Below are 16,402 nucleotides of genomic sequence, written 5' to 3' on the forward strand. Positions count from 1 at the left end.
AAGTGCTGGAGCGGCCAAAGAGGGGCCATGCTTTTCTTGACCTGCTGCTCACAAACAGGGATGAATTGGTGGGGAATGTGGCAGTGGATGGCAACTTGGGCAGCAGTGACCACGAGATGACTGAGTTCAGGATCCCAAGGAAAGGAAGGATGGAGAGCAGCAGAGTAAGGACCCTGGACTTCAGAAAAGCAGATTTTGACTCACTCAGGGAACTGATGAGCAGGATCCCCTGGGAAGCCAGTCTGAGGGGAGAGGAGTCCAGGAGAGCTGGCTGTACTTCAAAGAAGTCTTACTGAGAGCACAGGAACAAACCATCCCGATGCGCAGGAAGACTAGCAAGTACAGCAGAAAACCAGCTTGGCTTAGCAGGGAACTCTTCAGTAAACTAAACCACAAAAAGGCAGCTTATAAGAAGTTTAAACTTGGACAAACAGCTAGGGAGGAGTATAAGAGCATTGCTCAGGCATGCAGGGATGGAGTCAGGAAGGCCAAAGTGCAACTGGAGTTGCAGCCAGCAAGGGATGGGAAGGGGAACAAGAAGGGTTTGCACAAGTTTGTCGGCAGCAAAAGGAGGATCAGGGAAAGTGTGGGGCCCTGACTGAATGGGGAGGCAGCCTGGTAACGGAGGATGCAGAAAAATCATGGAGCAGGTCCTCAAGGAAGCAATTTCTAAGCACTTGGAGGAGAAAAAGATGATTAGGAACAGTCAGCATGGATTCACCGGGGTCAAGTCATGTCTGAGCAACCCCATTGCCTCCTATGACGAGGTGACTGGCTCTGTGGATGCAGGAGACCAGTGGATGTGGTGCACCTTGATTTTAGCAAGGCTTTTGATATAGTCTTCCACAACATTCGTGCAGGCGAGCTAAGGGAGTACAAGTTGGATGAATGGACTATATGGTGGACAGAAAACTAGCTGGAGCATCAGGCTCACAGGGTAGTAATCAATGGCTTGATCTCTAGTTGGCAGCCAGTATCAAGTGCAGTGCCCCAGGGGTCAGTCCTGGGGCCGGTTTTGTTCAATGTTTTCATCAGTGACCTGGAAGATGGGATGCAGTGCACCCTCGGCAAGTTTGCAGATGACAGCAAGCTGAGTCGGGGTGGGGAATAGTGGATACACTGGAGGACAGGGCTAGGATTCAGAGAGACCAAGACAAATTGGACGACTGGGTCCAAAGAAATCTCCTGAGGTTCAACAAGGACAAATGCAAAGTCCTGCACTTAGGACAGAGCAATCCCATGCACCGGTGCAGGCTGGGGGTGACGGGCTGGGCAGCAGCTCTGCAAAAAAGGACTTGGGGGTGACAGTGGGCAATAAGATGGATACGAGCCAGCAGTGTGCCCTTGGTGCCAAGAAGGCTAACGGCACCTGGGCTGCATTGGCAGGAGCGCTGCCAGCAGATCGAGGGCAGTGATTCTTCCCCTCTGTTCAGCACTGGGGAGGCCACATCTGGAGTGCTGTGTCCAGCTGTGGGCCCCCCACTACAGAAAGGATGTGGACACATTGGACAGAGTCCAGTGGAGGGCAATGAAAACAGTTCAGGGGCTGGGGGACAGGACTGGTGAGGAGAGGCTGAGGGAACTGGGCTGATTGAGTCTGCAGAAGAGAAGACCGAGGGGGATTGAACAGCAGCCTTCACCTCCCTGCAGGGGGGCTGCAAAGAGGATGGAGCTGGACTGGTCTCAGTGGGGGCAGACAGGAGAAGGAGCAATGGGCTCAAGATGCAGCAAGGGACGTTGAGGTTAGATATTAGGAAGCATTTTCTCACTAGGAAGGTGGAGAAGCACTGGAAGGTTACCCAGAGAGGTGGTGGACTCTCCATCCTTGGAGATTTTCAAGACCCGGGTAGACAAAGCCTTGTCTGGGATGATGTAGTTGGGGCTGGTCCTGCTTTGAGCAGGGGTTTGGACTAGATGCGACCCCAAGCTCCCTTTGACCCTCATTTTCGGTGATTCTAAGAACCGCTGCCCCATGCTTGTAATTGGAGAGGGAAGATGTCTTATTATCTGGACGTGCTCCTTTGGTTGGCCGAGTGTCCTGCCACAACCGGAGCATTTACGATTAACCATAGAGCGTCATTTCCAAGGAAACCAGCCATCCGCTGGCTGAGGAAGGATAACAGCCCCACATGCCAGGCGGCAGGATAGTTTCTTCCACCACCACCCCTCTCCTTGCCAGCTGACAGCAGCACAGCACCCTCCTTACCAAGCGTGGAGCACCCCCCTAGCCTGGCCTCCACCACTTCAGTCCACACCTTGGGAGGAAAAAATGATGCTAAAATCGACGCCCACATTTTGGGCTGCACTTTGTGCCGGGTCCACAGGAGTGAGGACAGGAGGAAACAACCCTCTCTTCCCTGCACACCCATTATAAGACCTCACACCCTCCAGCCCACTATAAGACACTGAGCTCACCAGTGCAAGACGGCACGCGCTCCTCCTGCGTGCTGGAGAAGAGAGGGCCTGTGGCCTGAACCCCATGCATGTATTTTGTATATTTTTAAAGCATTTTTCCTGGACGGACTGGAGACAGCAGTGCCCCCCCACCCTCCTAAGGATGGGCATCCTTTATTTCTGCAACAAGCTTGCTTCTAAGAAACTACGCATGCTTCTATTCAAAGCAGAGACACAAGTGACCGGCTTATTTTTCAATGACATCTCTGGCATTTTTTCCAGGGAGAAGCGGAAACAGCTGGGTGGACCCAGATATAGCAGTCTGTGTCCAGTTTATGGACGCTTTCTAAGCAAAGAGACCTGCCCTGCTTTTGGGAGCGGCGGGGACCCTCCAGAGCCCTGAGCAAGCACAGAGGAAGGATAAAGGGATGCCATTCTGCTTTGCCTCCCTGGAAGCAGCTCGGTGCTGTTGCTCAGTCCTGTATTTTCAGTCCCCAACTCCCTTGAGACCCCGGCTCCTTTTCTGTTTGCTAACGATGCACCCACTGGTAGTCAGGACGGCTTCAACAATGCCGTCATTATTCCTCCCCTTCGCCCCGTCTCCAGCGCTGCACTGCGAACGCCATAAACACTCCCAACAAAACCGCGGCGTTGGCTGAGCAACATGGGAGCCCTGGCATTTCAGCTCCTGCATATGCCTCAATGAGACGAGGGTCCCCTTTGCACAGGGGCCTTGGAAAAGAAAGCAAAAAAAAATGGTGTGGGGGGGAGAACCACTTTATGTGACAAGCAGATAAACTAAACTCATTTAAGGTATAAGTAGATCAGGCAGCTAATTAAGGAAATAGCCGATAACTTAATCAAGATCATTAGGGAAATCAGCAGGCTGCTGCATTGATTTAAATGGTAATGTAACCAAAATATGCTTGCGTAACCAGAGCTTTTTAAAAAAAAAGACCGTCGGGGAGGCGTGCTTGTGTCCACAGGCAGCACAGCCATGTAACACTGCTTTCTTGTATTACACCAAAAGCTGCGTACCATCTGAGGCTGATTCAGGAAAACACTCAAAACTCCTGGTCGTTTCCTACAGACAGAAGGTTTAATCATCTCCAAGCGTCCGCCACAAAAATGCAAAGCGAATGATTCACGCAGTGAGAAGCATTTGCCTTCCGAACAAGAACCGTCTTCTGCTCGAGAATGCAAAAAATACATGTTCCTTCTCTCGACAGAAATCGAATCAAGCAAAGTCAGGCCGTAGGCCACTTGCTCGTGCTGTTTTGCATCCACTTCACTCTTTCGCTAGCTCCTACTGGGACTGCGTGCGGGTCCGCGGGCAGGGATATACAGTCACTCCACCAGCATCCATTTATTTATCTGTCTCTCTGCTAGGGGACAGCTTACCATCTGACAGATGTTATCAGGAACACGTATAGTTTCGGCTGCATGATCTCCGTTGTTACCTTCCGTCGACCAGCACCGTGCTCTCAAATTTTGGTAGCTGGGTATTTTCAGAAACGCCCTAATCCCCACCCCTCTATTTGTTCTGTCTGTACACACATGACCACTGTCTGCCTCTCTAATTACTCCACCAGTTGCACAGATAAAAACTTCTGCTGGAAGGAGGCAGGAATCCTAAAGCATACAAGCGATTTGCACTGGCTAAACAAATGCAAATACAGGAGGATGTTAAACCCATCTATAGCAGCAAACTGCCTGAGTAACTTAATATGGACCGGCATTCGGGAGAAGAGATGTTAGTTTGCATTTTGCTAGAAGCAGCCTTTTTTTTTTCCCCCACCCAAACACGTGTCAGTCATGATTAATTGCTGAAGTTTGGCAATGGAACCTGCTTAATTCCAAACATATTCAAAAAACACTAAGTTTTTACTAGAAAATAATTTGTAGTTGCTGCAATTTCTGTTTCATAGTTGGTCTAATAAAAGGTACCATCTCTAAACCACGAGTTCTGGATTTTTGCACTTCTATTAAGTTTTTACTAGGTACTTGGAAGTCTTTGTTTTACTTAAAAGAAATGAAAGCTTTACTTTGCATTAGAAGGATCCCACGTTCCCATCAGACTTTATGCTAACAGTTTCAATTAAAAAAAAAAAAAGTCAACATCCAAAAGCTAAAAATAACAACACGGTATCTCATATTAAATACAGCTGTCAAAAGGTTCAAGATTTGCATTTTGTCATTCCACACAAAGCCCAGAACAGCTGAGATGACATACGCTACGTTTTGAAACCGAGAGCTAAAGATAAGCTGCAGACTCCCACAGAGTTTTACACCTAACGGAGTCGAAAACTAGAAGCGGTCGAGAAGCTGGCAAGAGACAAAGTCCCAGTTGTGTCAAAGTTTTACAGCTTCTCTGGGTAAGCATGTTAGCAAGACGAACGCTATCTAGACACTATGAATAGCCGACGTCAGTAAAATCCAGCCTCGGCGCTGTAATTCAGCAGCAGTTACTGCAAGTAGCACAGTATTTCAGCCGGCGATGTCAGTCTCGGTGCCTACAAGCAAAAGCCACGCTGAGTTTGCAACCGGGTCAAACAAAAATTCCCGTGGAAATGCCCTTTTGGACGTAAACACTCAAACTTTGCCTTATGCTTTCCTTCAAACACGATTACTTACCGAGGCTAGACGGGCATTTATTTCACGTGCAGAAAACTCGCCGTGCAAAGGGGAAGGGAAAAGGAAAGGGAGGAGGAAAAACGTCTCTCCGATGTCTTCTTAATGAGAAAAGTGTGGTGGCTGGAGCACGCGGCAGAAGGCTTGCTGGGGCCCTCTGGGGTACTCGGCGAGAGGTGGAGACGCATTCTCACGCAGGCCGACCGACTACAGCGCTGCCATACCGGCTCTCCACGAGCCCGGACACAGCGAAGTTACTTAGGTCATTTGGTGAGTTAAAGCTCTCCGGCTGCTGCCTCCAGTGTTCACAAAGCAACGCCCACCGCAGTTTTAGCTTATTGGAGAAAATGGTGAGCCATAACCCAATCCTGTGCTTTCACCCAAATTTACATCCCACCGGAGCCAACACTCCTTATAGGCCTGTCGAGAAAGTTACCTTGCCAATGTATAAAGGAAGAAAACACCCAGTTTCCTATACTTGAAAGCTTCCTATCTGGTTTGGAAGTGAGAGGGGCATCTCCAAAACACAAATTCACTTATTAGATGGATACAATATGATTTAAACAAACCAACAAAAGAAATCAGGAAGGGAAATATTGCGGTTCCAGTCAAAGCAGCCCTTGTGGCTATAATTCATGGTGCTACTGCCATACCCAAACCACGATTGCATCGCGTAAGAAAAAGATCAGAAAAATAGTTAGCACGTCCCAGCGAAAGCAACCACAAACTTTGCAAAGTGTCCAAAAAAAAAAGTCTCCTGGTAAATAGCCCCCTGGACGCTGTTCACGTGTGGGGTTCTCGTTTCCATTGAGTATCCTGCTAGGACCGTAGGTGTAGACAGGATCCATCCTTTTTGCTGCACGCCAGACTCTCGTGCTCAGCCATGTTGTTCAGTTCTGACATTTGGGCCGAGTTAACGCCTACCAGCAAAATGATAACGCCGCAGAGGTGTGACCTTCCAGCTTCCTACTCCATGCACAACGCCCTGGACCCCTTCTGCTCCTTCTTCAAACTATGGCAGGGCAAGGAAGAGGAAAAGAGCCCTTGAGAAAACGTCACAAGAGCCAGACATGATACGTTCCCACCTCTGACAGACGTGCGCATCTCAGTAACTCCAGGATAAGGCTTAGCCGATAGGCACGGCTGAAGCAATCTACCTGAACGTGCCGGTGTGTGCTCAAGTTGTGTTGTGGTAGGCACCGAGTTGCCTTGTATCTTGGCACAGGAAAGCAAGCTCATGAAGACTATGCATGGAAGAAACACGTGTGGCTTCCAAAGATCTGGAGAAACTCTTTTGATATGTTGTTCCCAGGTTAAAGCATCCCATCCCCTTTCGCATTTCCAAACATCACCTTGCACAGGGAAAAGAGGCCTTGCAGGCACAGAGGACGTTCAAAGAGACCACAAGAAAGCACGGAAAAGGCTGTCCTTACCAACTGTTGCAAGCTCATCCTTGAGGGGTGAGACAAGGAGAACGCCATTCACTTCTTCTCAAACTGATGGAGGAAAAGCAAAAGGTAGTGGCTCGAACAATGGTTCAAATGAATAAGCAAGACTGTTGAAGTGAATTCAAGTCCATAAAAGCTTGTGCTCACTATTTAGTTAGTCTGTAAGGTGCATATCAACCCTGCCTGAGTTGAGAGAGAGGTAGGTAGCTAGCCGTGTGAGTCTGATCAAGACTCTCTCAGCCCGCAGGCTTCCTGAGAGCTGCATGCTAGGAGAGATGGGGAAAATGTTCGGCAGCTGCCAAAAGGAAGCACGCAGAAAAGGATCTACCAACATCAATATTAACATTTTCTCAGTGATTTATCAGAGTTTGGAGCTGACTTATGACGTTTGGAAGTGAAGACGTCTGCCTGGTACTTCACAAGGGCATTTCCTTCTCCTGAGCAGGTCACAGCTGAGGTTGAAGAGGAGGTGCACAGAGACGCCACCTGCAAGATCCTGAAGATCCTGAAAAGCACACACAGGCATCACCTGCAAGTCACTCTACGCTGGAAGACTTCATGGATTAAGTGGGTCCCCAAAAGAGGAGGCTATTCTGCACTCAGAGAAAACTGCTCAAGACAGCCAGAGTCAGAGGGGTAAAACCCCCAAGCATTTGTTTTACTCAAGTCTCCGTGATGTTTGGACTTCAACTGATCGTGTTTGCTTCGATTGGGTAAATTTTAGCACTCATTATAACACGACAGCAGTGAAACTGGAAGTCTCCAAAAGATCCACAGGATGAACAGAGCAAGGGCAGCTTTTTGGCTTCGCTTTCTCACCATGGATAACACATTCCTTCACTGCCACCCCTCGAGTACCCACGTACTCTCCGGGTGCAAGCAAGGAGCCCACGCAACCCCATGCTCAGAAGGGGAAAAAAATTCCTAATGCAACAGCCCCGCATCTGAGCTCCAGCCTGACAACTCCCATATGTAAGGAATGATCACTGGAGCTGGAGTTTGTCACCTTCACTAATGGCCACACGTGGATCTTGTTGGTGCCGAATGCCCGAGGTGTTGTGGTGTTACAGGATGGCCCCTGCATTTGCTGAAAGCAATGGGACGGTTGCACTTTTGCAAGCCACCCTCTTTGCAGCACACCGGCAGCGCAAAGAGCACGGGGTCCCGTAGCTTGCCAGCTCCTAGAGCGCCTCCTTGTACCTCTTAGCGTCGAAAACCTGGAGGAGCAGAAGGGGGTATGGCCAGAGCATTCGTATAGCCTGGCTGTTTCCAGCTGATGTCATTTAATTACTTTCGGAGCCCCCACTAAGGCAATTCAGAGCAACCCCAAAACTATTTTAAGTTATGCCATGGCTGGAATCACAAAGAAGCCCACTTTAGCAGGGCACAGCACAGAACCGGGCCCGGCTTCAAAAGGGTTTCGCTGAGCTGCAAGGACACAACGGGCTCTGTTTTGGTGATGGGGATTTTGCTGGGTAGAAGTGTTACTTTCAGGTAGGATCTTCTTTTTAATGCTTGCCTTTTTGGAAGAACATGCGCACAGGCACCTTAGCACAGGAAGATCCAAGTTATTCCTGTTTTGCATAGATGGTCAAACACATGAACCACATTCAGGAAGGCTATGGGACATGATTTTCTCTCTCGCCATGACGTAAAAGGCTCCCAAAGGTGGACTCCATTAGGTTATAAATAATTTCCTCGCCAACCTCCTTTACTGCTGTATAAATCATTTGCTCGGATTTTATAAAGATGTTTCCCCAATATTGCATTAGCCCGAAAACTAATAAACATACCTTTAAAAATTCTTTGTATGCATCTGGAGCTGATTAGATGCTGCTTTGTTTTCCATTTATGAGTGTTAAAGAAAATTTGGTCCCTCAGCCATGGCCATTTTGCTCATGTAAGCAGGCTGTTCTTTATTTACAAACCCGTTGCCCTTCTCACCATTACTCCAACTCTCGATGCTCACTTTAAACTTACTCATCCCAGTGCTACTGAAGTGCAGTCTACAAAATAATGATTTAAAAGCCTCTTCCAAAGCCCCTCTCTCTTTGAACCGCTCCTTAGCGAGGTGTCCGTATGCATCTGCACATGCACGGGAATGAAGTGGAGCTAATCGGTCTCTCCCCCCTCCCCTCCCAGCATATTTAAGGACCTTGCGGATGCTCAGTGATGACAGAAAATCTTGGCTCTCCAGTCCTGTGGTTTTTAAAAAAAAACTTCTGAAAAAATTATTGGGAAATGCATCACGGTGTCTCTAAAATGCCTCCATAAACTGGATGAGCCATTTGGAAAGCATTTGATCCTCAACCTGCTGTAAATCAGCGCAGCTCCTTTGACTTCAATTCCCTTCAATCCAATGGACACACAACACTGACGTTTGGGACAAGGTGGGCCCAGCCCAAGATGCTGGGGGCAAATTTGGGACTGTTTGGCCCGTCTCAGAGCCCTTCTTCATTGCCAGCTTGCAAAGTCTGTGCATCTTTTCTGGCTTCTTCTTTAAGTCTAAGGGCTTGATTCTACGGGATTTTTACCCGTTTTCAATGAGAGGGCCACACACTGGTCCCCCCTACCCCTCTGCATGCATAAGTCTCCTATTTATATCCATGCAGTTCTTTCTCCTGTCTCTCACCCCAGTCCCCAGCACTTTATCTGCTTTGATGAGGGCAAACCCTGCTGCTCCTCTTTCAGTTTTCCCTCCAGCCACCGGTCCCTTAATCAGCTCTTCAGAGACCGCTGCCTCGATGACTTCCCATTAATTCCTGTTATGATTAACAGGTCGGTTCAGACAACTCCCGGCAATGACGAGGTTCGGAAGTGCAACTCTATCAAAAATTAGAAAGGAGAGTAATTATGGGCGCGCTGCCTCGCCAGCCCTTATCAGCTCCCGCTTGCATGGCTAGACACGGGAGAGGAGGAGGATGGCATTTGCGTGCCTCCAGCCTCAATGCTTTACAGCAGAAATGTCTCCAGGCAGCTGAATCGATCCTCCTGGACGGGCAAGATGTTGATTATCAAAGGGTGGAGGCAGGAACGCAGAGACATTAGAGGAGCTCTCTCTTCTCCGTGCATCTGTACCCCTTCCACTAGTGCAGATGGAAATTACCTGCACTGATCAAGGTTTAAAAAATCCTCTTCTGAAATTAAAAGGAGCAAAGGGGGGGGAATAGAAAGCTAAGGAAAAAAACCAACCCAAACAAACCAGGGTCCGCTGAAAGCCCAAAGAGCAGCTTGCAACCACAGGAAACGCCCTGCATCCTCCAGCAGGCATCATCAGTCAATGGCAGGCGCTACAGAGAGCATGATTGAGATAAAAGGCGGCCAGGACCACTTATAAAAGACTTGTAAAAAAGCTTAAGATCTCCAAACCTTTGAAGCTGCCCACAGCTTGGCCAAGTTGCTTATTTTATGTGTTTTCTGGTGGGGATTTTGCTTAGTTTTCAGCTCACGATGTTTATATTAGCGACAGTCCCGCCGTCTAAACTGCTGCAGACGGGCAAGACAATTAGCGTAGCGAACCCCAGCTAGGAAACGAGATGAGATCGGAGCGGGGCTTGTACGCCTTCGTCTCACTTGAAAGTCAAGGAGGGTTTTGCCACTGGCCTCTGTGGGAGCAGGTTCGCGGCTCCAGACAGAAGACACGATCTGCACGTGCCCCCTGTGAAGTCCCGCACCAGGCTGAAACCACTGCCCCGAAGTATGAAACCGTGGGGCCAAACTCACCGATGGGTGGAAATCTGTTGAAGGCAATGGTGCCAGTGTTGGATGAGTGCTGAACGAGGCTTGTTTTCTTGTTAGAGCTGCTTTTTTTCCCCAAGGAGGTTTTTTTTTTTTTTTTTTTTGCAAGTGCCCTTTATTCTGTTTCCTTCCACAGATGCGTCCCTATTTGCCTGGGGACATGAGAAGAAAGCCCCATCACCCAGCGTGACCCACCTCTCCGAACAGGCAAGGGTTGCTAATCAGCGATCGAACTAATGCCAGGACTTCCGGCTTGAACCGTCCTGCCTGACCCGAACGCCCCCGGCAAGGTGACACCTCCCTCCGTGGGATCCACATGCATTCAAGTTGTAAAGCCCTGCGTTCAAGCCATTAAAACGCTCCGTTGGCTGAGCAGTCCCAGGGCCCTTTGCACGACTCTTTCCCGTGCCCTCTCGGGGAAGCGGATGGCCACCGCCGTGATGAACTGTCCGGACGACTCCAGCCGGCGCGTGAGCGCGCGCATGTGTGCAATATTTCGAGGCTGCTTTCAAAGGCTGGCCATTAATCTGTGCGATGGAGCTTGTCTCCTTTAGCATTCGAATTATTTCTTGTCAGCGCAGGCAAGATAGACCTGTTCCGCTTGGCCTCACACCCCGCCGCCCCTCGCCTCCCAGCCCCTGTCCTCAGTATTACCCGCGCAGCTCACGAGACATCACTCCAAGTGTGTGTTAACATACAGAAGAATAGACTGCAGTATGAATATATAGATAAATTGGACAGCTAGGATGCTCGGAAACAGAACTCGGAGATTACATTTTTAATGCATCAAATTATGAAAAATATAACCATTCACTTCCCTGGGCTTAGGGCGCATTAGTTATCTCTCCCTCTGCCACTTCTTTCCCGTCTGGATGAATCAACAGTGACAGGAAGGGTTTCTTGAATTAACGCCTGCTGAAAATGAAATATAAAGAGGACTCGGCGGGGCGGGCGGGGTTACTTGAATTGTTTCTTGAGCTTTCTAACTACTATACTACTAACATCTCCTTGACACAAAGACCAGGGGACATCCAGTACAAACCAGGGGATGTTGGTTTAATTTTTAAGTAGATTTGGAGTGCGAATGCTCAAAATATGTTCAGGGGTGTAGGTTGTGGCCGTGTTGGTCTAAGGACACAGGCAGACAAGGTTCCTTGGGTGAATTTGATATCTTTTATTAGACCAACCCAAACAGTTGGAGAATAGTTATTAAGCAAGCTTTGAACCCGAAAGTGTGGATGTGAAAGCTTCATCTCTTTTGTTGACCAGAGTCCACACCCTGGTTGGAAATCTACAGCCCAGAGAGACACTGAGGGACTGGATTTTATTTGGCACATTATTGTATCTCTATCGATACGATCTGAGCATCCCAAAGCAGGACTGAGAAGCTTTGTTCCTTTGAAGAGGAACACACCCCAGCTGTCTTTCCTGCCCAAGTGCAGAGGGGCTGGACCCGACGATCTGTAAGGTCCCTTTCAGCCCCTAACAACTATGAAAGTATGAAACTATTGATTCAGTGATGTTATATGAGCATCACTGTTTTGATTCTGCGGGTTTCTTTTCAATGGAGTTAGCATCACAGAAAATTAGGGTTGGCAGGGACCTCAGGAAGCCCCCTTAAACAGTTCCTAAAGGCCTGCTGTATATTAGGGTGCACGGTAGGGAGAAGGAAGGGCACAGGGCTCTTTCCTTCCCCAAGGAGTCTGTGCAAGGTCTGTGCAACCTTCCTTCCCTGTCCTTGAATATGCTGCATGCACCGAAGAGAAGCATATCAGTTCTGTCTTTTCACTCTGCTTACACACCGGGCAGTGAAGCTGGCCAGCCAGCCACGTTGGCCAGATAAGAAGCAAGCGGCAGAGCGCAGCAGTGGAGATGTTACCGCTGCATGCCGGGGGCAGTCCAGCCTGGCACCAAACCGGAGCACAGCTGTACCCAATGGGCAGAAACGAGCCAAGGGAGGATGCTAGACTCTATGCACAGTATCCAGATTGTAGCCACATTGGTTTAGAGGCAAAAGGAACCAAAACTCATGGAAAAGGTGATATCTTGTATTAGACCAACTAGCTATTTGCAAGGGCAAGTGTCAAATAAATAAAATAATTTGATTTTGTTTATTTGCAAAGGGGAGCGTGCCTGCAAGCTTGCAAATAAGTACAATAATTTGTCTGCAAATAGCTAGTTGGTCTAGTACAAGATATCACCTCTTCCATGAGTTTTGCGACTCTATGCATGGCATGGATAGACAATCACACGCCGCACTGGAAGCAAGCAGTGGGGACGGGAAGGGGGACAGCGGGCACTGGGGAGCATGGCAGTGATTCCCTCCCCCAGGAAGGCAGAGGGACAGGGGTACCCTGGAGCTGGGGGTGGGGAAGGGGTTGCCAGCTGAAATACAGCCCAGGGAACATGGGGAGTTTTCAAAGCTGTAGAAGAGTCGGCTTGGGCTTTGCTGTGGGTTTTGGACGGTGCAGAGGGGAAGGAGCCATTGACATTGTACTTGCTCTGCAAGATCCCCCCGAAACCCAGACTCCAGGCACTTCCACCATGATGAAAACACACAGTGCTCTACGTTCAAATCCCATCTAACAAAAAAGATACACCGGGGCAGCCCACGCAACCCTACCAACACCTGCCAAGAGTAGTACTATCAGTGACGCCCAATCTGCACAATAAATAAATGCACTTCACTGGGGCAGGATTTTTACAAAACTAAAAATGGAAACAAAAATTCGCCCGGGAAGACGAACGATGCCTGCGGTAGCTTCCCCCACCCCGTATCCGATTAACTATTCTGCACCGCGTAACAAACCACTTTTCCTCCTTTAACGGTAAACCTCTGCATTATGAAATTAAGCCCAGCAGGGAAAGCAAGATCCCGTTTAGATTTCAAAAGATACTGCTAATTTTTTTTTTGAAACCGTGACTGCACTATATTTACACTTTGCAAAAATCGCTCAAGTACCTCTGACATGAAATATAAACACTAGGAAAGCTGGAATCGTGTACTGTTTTTATCTCGACAGTCTATAGCACAGAGTACAGCTGTGATTTGCCATTTCATGATAAACTAGTCTTTGCTTTTGATCATTCCCAGTGTGTAAGTGTGGATGTGAAAGCAAGATATTATCATGAAAAGAAAACAAGAGGGGAGGGGGGCACACAATCAAAGAAATTTAGGGACAAAAACCTGAACTCAGGGGCTTTTCAGGCATATTTTGTAGATACCAGAGGAGAATTTCCCTTAAAGCAATTCCAACCCCTCCATAAGGATATAATAAACCTAAAAGAAATGCTTGTTGATCTTTGGCACGGAGATGGCCCTCGTGTATTTTTCAAGGAAGCTGACTCTAGCCAGGCCTCCTCTCTGCTAATCCCAGATTATTTACATCTTCTGCAGTTATTTCCACTGCTGCTGAATAACCACCGCTCCTTAGCACAGCAATGCCAGGAAAGAATAAACCCTGTGTCTTTTTTTCCTGCTCTCCCACACGTACTAGTGGTAAGCAGGCTAAAAGAAACACGACAGCATTAACACCAGTCATATTTTAATTAAACCGCGTGAAAAGGCATGATCGCTACCCCTGCCATCTGAGAGCGAGGGAACCCAGGACAAGTGGTCAGGACTACACATATAGGGAGTCCTATACCTAGGACAACTTTAAAGTCCCTGCTTCTGGAGTCAGCTGATTACAGGATCATTTCCTTCATTTTTTTTTTTAATGTGTTTTCTCGGTCTTCATGTTTGGAAAGCACGGGGTTAAATCCTAGCCACGCTGAAGTTAATGCCAAAACTCCCGTGGACTGCTGGCTCGAGAAGGGGAAGGCGACCCAGAAGAAGGCAGAATGTATTCCTTTGTCAAATCCCCTGGCTTGCGAGACAGTCTCCTGATTTTGGGGGGCCTGACTGATGGTTTTTGAGCACTCAAGGTTAGCAACACGGGATGCCTGAGCAGAGGCGCTCCCGCTGAGCTGGAATGTTTCAAAGCACTTTGTGCACTTTGCTTTCTGTTTCAGCTTCAGTAATAATAGTTTCCAGCTACACAGGCTGCCTTAATTTCTCATCTTTGCCTAATTACCACTACCCTGTAAAAATATACAAATGGCTACTTACCGAGAAGAGAAAACTATTAAATATTCTTAAACAGTAGGAGTTGCAATTGGCACATTAATGAGATCTTTAATGCTTCCTAATCTGCTCGCCTGAAAATCAAATTGTGTGCACATATACACGAGCCTGGTGGCTTCCCAGCACAAGGGAAATCATTTTAATACAAGTTGCATTACCTCTGATCTTAAAAACACGACTGCTCCACTGCCTCGTGGCAGTTTGGGGCACTTCCAGAGGCATCTGCTGTGCATGGATGATGATGATGATGATGAAGCGAGTGTCACCACACTCATCTATTGGAGGCAGGAGGGCCAGAAAACCAGCAACAGGTAGAACGGTCCATGTCAAAAAGACCTTGGATGCCCAAGGAGGGCTGTAGGGGCGTTCATAGATGATGGGGTTGGCCGCCTGAGCTTGAGCTGTCATTGGTTTTCTGGCTTGCGCCTATTAGGCTGGAGTGCAAAGCATGGTCTCAATCTGAGACTTTGAGGTCTAGGGCCAGGGTAGCAGCTTGTCTCTGGATGTCAAGGCCGGGAATGCCCAAGAGGACTGGTAAGCAGTCAACTGGTTGGCATAAGGCATCCAGTAATGGTCCTCATGACGTTGTTAAGGCTGGACTCTAGTAGCTTACTGGGCATGCTCTGGCCCCATACTGGTGCACGGTACTCAGCCGGACCATACGCAAGTGCCAAAGCGGAGGTGCAAAGTGCTTGGAAACTTGCACCCCAGAAGGTGACGGATAAAAGGTCCAATGCTGTGAACCTTACCCTGGACCCCTTCTAGATGCTGGCGGTAGGTAAGGGTCCGGTCCAGCTAAATAAGTAACGGTGTGACAAGGTTCAAGCGTCTGGTCATCAATCTTGACTTAAGACCCGAGCGATTTTGGCTTCCTCCAAGCGGAAAGTCAGGACATTTGGCACCTGATGGGATGGGTCCTTCATCCTTGTGCAAACCGCTGGCTGTTGAGGTCAAGGAACAAACTGAGACGTGCCACAGGTGAGCAGCTTGGGGATGTCCACAGTCCAGCACCACGCAGAGATTGCCACGGGAGCCAAGAGCAAGCTGGGCTGCCCACAGCACACGCTAAATCACGACGGTAGAGATGCATCGGTGCAGTGCTCAGCCTTGGTTAATTCGCTGAGAAGCGGGCTGAGTGCCACGCGGGCGCAGCTAGATCACTGCCGGGTCGAGAGCAAGCCTGGTATTGCACCGGGGAGACGTCCCCTACCTCTCCAACACAGGCTGCAGCCAGGTGCTTGAGCTGGAGGCTGTAACAGCGCGACTCCCTCACCGTGCAAATCGGACACGCCGAGACACGCACGCAGAGAGCGAAAAAGGTGAAGCAAAAATGGCTCTCAATCCTCCTTCGGTTGGAAAATGTTATCGAGGCCTCATCAGCCCATCTTGCTCCTTGCCTGGCTGTCACCAGGATTGCTTATGCATTGGCTTGATCCTGCAAAAGCAAGACTGAACGTGGCTCACTCCCCTCCTTTGCGCTGTAGTGTCAGCATCCTTCACGTGCACGTGTGTTGCTCACACCCAGGTAGTGTGATGCTCTCCCCACCTGCATCCAGAAAGGGCCAGACCACATAGGGAGCCGGCTGAGCCTGCTACCTCCTCAGCTAACTGAGCCAGAGCCTTCAACTTTTGCTGTAAAGCCTCAGGCTTTTAAACAAGAAGTCACAGGTTTGCTCCCCACCGCTGACGGCCCACTCAGGAGCGCAGCATTTCACACACCCGCAGAGGCCACGTGTGAAAGGCCAACACAACACACAAGCAAACAGCAACGCAGCACACCCTAAATCTACACGAGCTCAACCGTGCTGCAAACCTGATACGACCCACAGCCACTGAATGTGGGATTTCGACCAATTCCTGGAGCAGGGACCAGCACCTTTCCCTGGGTCACTTGCGGATTTTGTAAAGGGTCTTTGAATGAACTAGCTTTTGGTTTTCCCTTACCATGTTAAAAATCACAGATAAGGTCATGTTCGTCTTGCTTAGACTACAATCCTGACACTCAACTAAAAAAGAGCTGTGCTCCTAAATTCAGAGGTGGCACGGGGTGCAGGGAGGCCTGGTT

At 48.9% G+C, this 16,402-nt stretch overlaps 1 protein-coding gene across 2 annotated transcripts in view; it reads right to left on the reverse strand.

Moving 5' to 3' along the window:
- PRICKLE2 (prickle planar cell polarity protein 2) overlaps nucleotides 1–16,402 on the reverse strand; it is a 160,849-nt gene that overhangs the window by 79,354 nt on the left and 65,093 nt on the right. Inside the window, exon 1 of one of the 2 annotated variants that reach the window (XM_006262127.4) lies at nucleotides 5,029–5,351. The exons of the other annotated variant lie outside the window; for it this stretch is intronic. The gene's annotated coding sequence lies outside the window, so the exon portion shown is untranslated. Of the gene's footprint in view, nucleotides 1–5,028; nucleotides 5,352–16,402 lie in introns of those variants that run through there. 2 annotated transcript variants of the gene reach the window in all.

This window comes from Alligator mississippiensis, chromosome 12 (assembly GCF_030867095.1).
Source record: "Alligator mississippiensis isolate rAllMis1 chromosome 12, rAllMis1, whole genome shotgun sequence".
NCBI lineage: Eukaryota > Metazoa > Chordata > Crocodylia > Alligatoridae > Alligator > Alligator mississippiensis.